The sequence below is a fragment of the Mixophyes fleayi genome, chromosome 4 (assembly GCF_038048845.1).
Source record: "Mixophyes fleayi isolate aMixFle1 chromosome 4, aMixFle1.hap1, whole genome shotgun sequence".
Classification (NCBI taxonomy): domain Eukaryota; kingdom Metazoa; phylum Chordata; class Amphibia; order Anura; family Limnodynastidae; genus Mixophyes; species Mixophyes fleayi.
In genome coordinates, this window is record NC_134405.1 from 189,951,358 (window position 1) to 189,958,042 (window position 6,685).

Below are 6,685 nucleotides of genomic sequence, written 5' to 3' on the forward strand. Positions count from 1 at the left end.
CAGGGCACAAGGTGGCAAAGGATAAATTACAGCCATGTCAGACTAAGGTCAAATACTTAGGACACTGCCTCACTAAGGGGCTAAGACACTTGACAACCGACAGAATTGAGGCAATACAACACATGACCCTGCCACAGAGCCAGAAGCAGATTCGTACTTTCTTGGGAATGTGTGGATACTGTAGGTCCTGGATCCCAGGTTTTTCTATTCTGGCATTACCATTGCAGGAGCTAGTCTCTTCCTCAAAACCAGAACGTGTTGTACACACAGAAGAGTCAGAGCAAGCGTTCTTTAATCTTAAAGATAGTCTGACAAGAGCACCTGCATTGGGAATACCTGATTATGAAAAGCCTTTTGAGCTATTTTGTACAGAAGCTGATGGTTGTGCAGCAGGTGTCCTCGCACAGAAACATGGTGACGCTAGCAGACCGGTAGCATACTACAGTGCACAATTAGACAATGTGGCAAGATCACTCCCAACATGTCTCAGAAGTGTAGCAGCAACGGCCCTTCTAGTAAGTAAGAGCGAGGATGTAGTATTAGGACATAATTCAACCATCTATACACCCCATGCTGTATCAGCTCTGTTAAATTCAGCCCAAACCAGACATGTTTCTTCAGCTAGATTCACAAAATGGGAACTAGCTCTAATGGCACCCTCAAACATCACCATCAAACGATGTAGCACCTTAAATCCAGCTACATACCTTCCGTATGTGTCTCTAGAGACACAAAAGGTGGGAGGTGAGGAAACCCTGGTTGATGATGAGTTAGGCAAGAATACTGACACGCATGACTGTATGGAACACCTGAATCAGACCTTTACTGCAAGACCCGACATACGTGACACCCCCTTAGAAAATGTAGATTTTATGTTTTATACAGATGGAAGTTGCCATAGACAGACAGAGACAGGAGAGCTATGTACTGGTTACGCTGTTGTAGACAATCAGGATGTGGTAGAAGCTGAACCCCTTGGCCCACCTCACTCAGCCCAGGTGGCGGAACTAGTAGCACTAAAGAGAGCGTGTGAATTGGCAGAGGGTAAATGAGCCAACATTTATACTGACTCTAGGTACGCCTTCGGGGTAGTGCACGATTTTGGGGCCCTTTGGCGTCTTAGAAACTTTACGACAGCAGCAGGTACACCAGTAGCACATTCACAACACATAAAAGGACTTCTGACAGCGATACAGTTACCCAGAACAGTAGCCGTCATAAAGTGCAAAGCCCATACCTTTAAAGAAGACCCAGTGTCACTGGCCAACAACAGGGCAGACGAAGCTGCTAAATGGGCAGCAGGCCAACCTATGACTGTATCGACCGAGACTATGATGGTTTTTCAGACATTAGACATGCAGAAATTAATTGAAATGCAAGATTTGTGTTCCCTGCAGGAAAAGGCGGTCTGGAAGGCGAAGGGATATGGTCAAGAGTCCTCAGGACTCTGGAGGGATGGACAAGGTAAGCCTGTAGCTCCCCGAACATACTATCCAAGCCTGGCTGAAGCAGCACACGGCCTGACTCACCTGGGTAAAGAAGGTATGCGCAAACTGGTGAGAGCATACTGGTGTGCTCCCGGATTTTCCTCTCAAGCTGGTAAGAAAGCAATGTCATGTCTTACTTGTTTGAGGAAAAATGTTGTGAAAACTATTCTAACTGAGCCATCCCACATCCCTCCTACAGACGGACCTTTTCAGGTAATACAAATTGACTATATCCAATTACCACCGTGCAGGAATCTAAAGTATGTGTTAGTGTGTATTGACGTGTTTTCCGGTTGGGTAGAAGCATATCCAGCCACTAATACTGCTGTGTTCACTGCAAAGAAAATTGTACAAGACTTTGTGTGTAGGTTCGGTATCCCTAGAATCATTGAAAGTTATAGGGGTACCCATTTTACTGGTGATATCTTCCAAAATATGTGTAAACTCATGGGAATCAGTAGCAGACTTCACACCCCTTACCGACCACAAGCCAGTGGTAAGGTGGAGAGAGTAAACGGTACTATCAAGAACAAACTGGGTAAGATAATGGCTGAAACTGGGTTGGCATGGCCTGAGGCTTTGCCGTTGGTCCTCCATAGCATTCGAACCACTCCTAGACCTCCTCTTAATCTGTCCCCCTTTGAGATACTGTTCGGACGACAACCTCATTTGATCGTGAGTCCACAAGACGACTTAAAGTGTAATAATGAAGTGACTGTACAATATCTTATAAGAATGAGTAGACAGCTGAAACAACAACAACAAAAACTAAAAATGCTGTCACCTGGTATGCCAGAGACGAACTGTCATGATGTTGAACCTGGAGACTATGTTATGATCCGCAATTTCTTACGTTCAGGTTGTTTAACAGACCGTTGGGAAGGCCCGTACCAAGTGCTGCTGACCAGTACTACATCACTGAAGGTTGCAGAGAGAGACACTTGGGTCCATTCCACCCACTGCAGGAGAGTCCATAATCCGGAGAAAGTGCAAGACAAAACTCAGACCGACGACATAGAACTGTCACTTGTGAGCCTGTTCCGGGAGACCTAAAGCCTGCAGTTTAGACACCCGAACCAGAGACGTTGCCTCAGAACTATCTTTCCAGCGATGGAGTGGCGGTTTTTGTTTTTCTTTTGTTCCAGGATTTTCCTTGTTTTTACTTTTTCTAGGACATTCTATTTTTGTGAAGGAGGATGGAGGACGGAGGAGAGTTCTGGGAGTGATACGGATGAAATGGAGGCCGAAGAAAAGTTAATAGGATACTCTGAGCAGCCCATTATCAAACCTGGTCCAGGGGTTATGAAAAGGTCTGCTAGCTCAGGAACTCGGAGGCAGTGTGAGGGGCTATTGTCTGATGAGTATTGTATCTGCAAGTTCTGCGACTCCCTAGTTGAAGAGAGATGCATCCAACGATGCCAGTCCCCCAGTACTCTGAATATAGGCGGGCATCCTTTGGAGGATTATCACTCCCTGGTGGGTAAGGTGCTAAACCAAACCGAGTGTTGGGTGTGCTCTCACGTGCCTCAAGGGCAGCATAACATAGGACTAGTGCCATTCCCCCTAAACATATCCGAAGTATTCGAATTGAGGGGTGGGAGGCCCATAGAAGTAAGGTACAATAACACGAGGTCCCCTAGTCTGACGCTTCGACAATACTCCATAGGCAGATCTTTGCTGTGCCTAAACATATCTCACGCAAAGCGCCTGGAGAATTGGGAGGCTGACCAATCAGATCAGACAATGGCTCGCCACCCTCATTTTAGATGAAGACTTACAAGGTCACTACTAGGCAGGAATGTTGATGAAAGTCACAAGTTAGGGCGTATTACCAAACATAAGAAGGTATCCATTGGAAAAGTCTCTACAAATAGATGTGAAAATGTCATTAATGCCGACACGTGTCTAGAGCAGATGAAGACACTAGGCATGGGTAGTTTCATCAAAACTCTGTGTGATATAATTCATGGGCATACTGTTCCTTATGTTCTCCCTGAGGATGTGTATTTTGTTTGTGGGAGAAAAGCTTATTCCTGGGTGACTCCGAGTTCCAAGGGCTTGTGTTTCCTAGCTAAACTGGTTCCTGAAATCATGACTATTACTCATGAAGAAATGGTTGATATTCACAAGACTACATCACCACCATACATACACACACAGTATGAACACCGTGGCAAGAGAAATATGATTCCTGGTGAGGAACCCATAGCTACAAAATTGATTAGTGAAACTGCTGGTTTCCAAGTTATGGTTGCTCTAGATCTCACCAGGACCGCTCGGGGAACATTAAACTTTAAATATATCCAAGACCTAGCTAAATTAATAGATAATATCACCGAGATGTATGATGACACTTTCAGGTATACTGGAAGGGAGCTACAAGCGTACAAGAAAGAGTTGGTGCAACATAGACTGGTACTAAATTATCTCACCTCTATTACTGGTGGGTACTGTGTGACACTGGCCACCCAGTTCGGTGTCAAATGTTGCACGTACATTACTAATAATACGGATGACCCTAAAGAGGTTATAGACCGGAAGATGGATGAAATTTTGCAGCTGAAATGGGAATTTCGAAAGAGCCATAATTCTTCGTTATATGAGGTCGGGGAAAAGGTGGCGGGTTGGTTCTCATGGTTGAACCCAGCAAAATGGTTCTCCGGTCTGGGAGAGTGGGTACAGGAAATGATTGCGAGTGTAGGTAAGCTCCTTCTCCTGATACTGGGTGTCATCTTAGCAATTGGTTTAGTTGTCAAATGTGTTCCTACTGTGTTGAAGTGTGGAAAATGGTATCATAGGAGTAACACTGAGAAAGAGACTGAAAGGGTGGTACCAGATACCGAGATCATGGTCTGTGGAGAAGTATTGTATAATCCTGAACTTGAAACGGTGATTGGGTGATAGTTTATTACACTATCAAAGGGTGGAACTGTCGAAGTCAGTAAATTGGATAAGAGTCATTTCAATTAAAGTCTAGCAAACTTGGTTGTCTTTGTCTGAAAAGATGCGTACAAGGGCACGCTACGGCGTGAAAGGGCGTGTGCATCCACTACACGTGGCAGCAACAGTAATCGGTCTTTTACCACACATTCGCACTAACACGCATACTTATAAAATAGTACACATTAATGGTAGTTGCAACACATAGTCAGTTATGTCGAAATATAGTTGTATTTATATGTTATATCAGTGTTACATGCATATTAGTGAAATACACGGAATGGGTTGAAGGAATAACATCATGAGTGGTATCATAATGAACCTTGTCACATATCCTACTGTTTGGTTCACTCTGTGAGGGAATTGCAGAGTGCATACGCAAGTTATGAATGATAGGGAATTATGAACTACTTAAGACTAAGGAATCTTGGAGGGAAGAGCAGAGCATACCCCCTGCTGAGATGACCCCCTCCTTTGGATTCCTTTGTATGAACTGACCAATGATTACGACCCCTTGGACCATCCTGAGACCTGGACCAATAGATGCAAGCTATTCCATCTACATTGTATTACTGTATGTGATTGTGTATATAAGCAGCAGCTTGTGATCCTGAGTGCAGACTTCTTGTCCCCAGACTTCAGGATTGAATGACTGCACTGGATCCAGAGCGCCTGCGATAAGTAACGGCTGTATTTACTATTACTTCGCTTGAGCATATTATTCTACTTATTTGCGAATAAATCATTGTGCTCTGGAAACACAAATCGAGGTTCGACAATCGTTATTGGTTAGCGACAAATACGCACATAACACCCCATTGTACTGGCCCAGAGGTCATTGTGTGGTGGTCACTTTATTGTATTGAATTGTATTCTTTTTAAGTATTTCCACTTGCAAGATCCCGAAGTCAGACCCCCATTAATGGTAGGCTTTTGGTATCTGTTATTCCCTGTGTGGAAGTCAAATAATTGGATGGAGTTGTTCTAAGTTAACAAATATCAATTGTAATAGTTTTCGTGCAATTGCGTTTAGTATGCTACGTTATAACAGGGTTAATAACGCAATCGCACGGGAAAACAACACACACACAATTACATTTACACTTAAATTTGTAAATAGTACACCTTTAATAAAGTTCCAACTTACATCAGTTTATTAGTAAAACTTAATGGTTATTTACGTAAAGATAAATTTACATTACAGGTATCTATGGTTCAGGTCCTAAGAAATGTATGGTGTTTGGAATTATATCATTCCTCATTTCACCAGTAGAAATACGGTATTAGCATAGTAGCAATCGCACCTAGAGATCACTAGTTAAGAATAAAATAAGCTTGATACTTTATAATATTGTAGGAACCACATATTTATAGGGTTTAAACTGGATTAGGTCAGTTCCCTGAGGCAAGACATGTGCTCAGCTGTTGGAATGAGCTGCCCCCACCTTATCAAAGGAATCCTTTAAACTAACCTATGATCTGCATTGTACTGGACTGGCTTGACCCCTTTTCAAATGAAAAAGACCTTAGTTTATCTTTGTGTACATTGTGACATCATCAATGGTTCTTTGCTAACTCAAAATGTGCAAGTCCCTGGGCCAATATTAAATCTCTTTCTTCCTTAACTGCAGACTACAAGACTTGGGCCCAGGGAGCGCTTGCGCAATGTATTCGTGTATACCTTTCTGTAAAATGCTATACCTTTTATGCATCATCATGGTTTGCTGTTATTCTGCTATCTTTTGCTATTAAATCTCTTTGCGCTTTAGAATCATATTAATCCCATTGAACAATATTCATTGGTAGCAACAAAATGAATATTACACCTATCATCAGTGTTTTGTGGTTGGTGTTTTTGAACTGTGGGGTTTGAATAGGGCAGTAAACTACTACAGAAAAAGAGTGGGGGAACAGTGCAAAATTACAGACGTCTCTAAGTGTAATAAAACACTTAAAAACTCCAGAAACACATAACAGGTGGGAGGCACATATAGAAACCGTTGTAATTCCTACACTGTTCACCTGATTTGGATGTAAATTCCCTCAAATTTAAGCTGAAAGTCTGCAGTTAAAGCACATCTTGTTTGTTTCATTTCAAATCCATTGTGTTGGTGTATAGAGCCAAAAATATGAGAATTGTGTCGATGTCCCAATATTTATAGACTTGACTGTATTCCACCTTCTAAATTCTCCCCTAGTCACTTTCCCATTTTAGCACATAGGGATAATTGGACAAAATTGGGAACATACTGGCAAAT